The following is a 605-nucleotide window of genomic DNA, read 5'->3' on the forward strand; positions in this document are numbered from 1 at the left end:
GCGGGCAGAGGGTCCCTGCCTACATGAGGGCTGGGTGTGAGGCTCCAGCCTGGCGCGGGCAGGGTGGGCTGGGGGAACAGCCCCGCTTTGGGCCTGGGGAAAGGCAGGAGGAGAATGAACTGCAGTCCCCACCCTGCACTCTTCAAGTCCTGGAGTTTGCTAAGAGGCTCAAACAGGCTGGTGACAGGTAAGGACCTGTCCCCACGCCACACGATGGATCCAGGAGCACAGAAGCACCCTGGGCACATGCAGTCACTGCCAGGGTGGGCTGGGGGAACAGCCCCGCTTTGGGCCTGGGGAAAGGCAGGAGGAGAATGAACTGCAGTCCCCACCCTGCACTCTTCAAGTCCTGGAGTTTGCTAAGAGGCTCAAACAGGCTGGTGACAGGTAAGGACCTGTCCCCACGCCACACGATGGATCCAGGAGCACAGAAGCACCCTGGGCACATGCAGTCACTGCCCCAGGAGCAACCCCTGGTCGAGTGGGACTTGTGCAATCAGCCTGTTGCCCACACTGCTGACCCCCAGCCCCCAGGACACTGGGCAGGCAGCCGGCAGAGCTGGACCAACCCCCACCCCAAAGCACCCCCCAGCCTATCCCCAGGG

General features: G+C 63.5%; 1 protein-coding gene across 1 annotated transcript in view; it reads right to left on the minus strand.

Annotated features, from left to right (window-relative positions):
* Positions 1-605, minus strand: part of LOC104525865 (sarcalumenin) — a 14,926-nt gene that overhangs the window by 3,418 nt on the left and 10,903 nt on the right.

This window comes from Antrostomus carolinensis, unplaced genomic scaffold, assembly GCF_000700745.2.
Source record: "Antrostomus carolinensis isolate BGI_N321 unplaced genomic scaffold, ASM70074v2 scaffold36745, whole genome shotgun sequence".
NCBI lineage: Eukaryota > Metazoa > Chordata > Aves > Caprimulgiformes > Caprimulgidae > Antrostomus > Antrostomus carolinensis.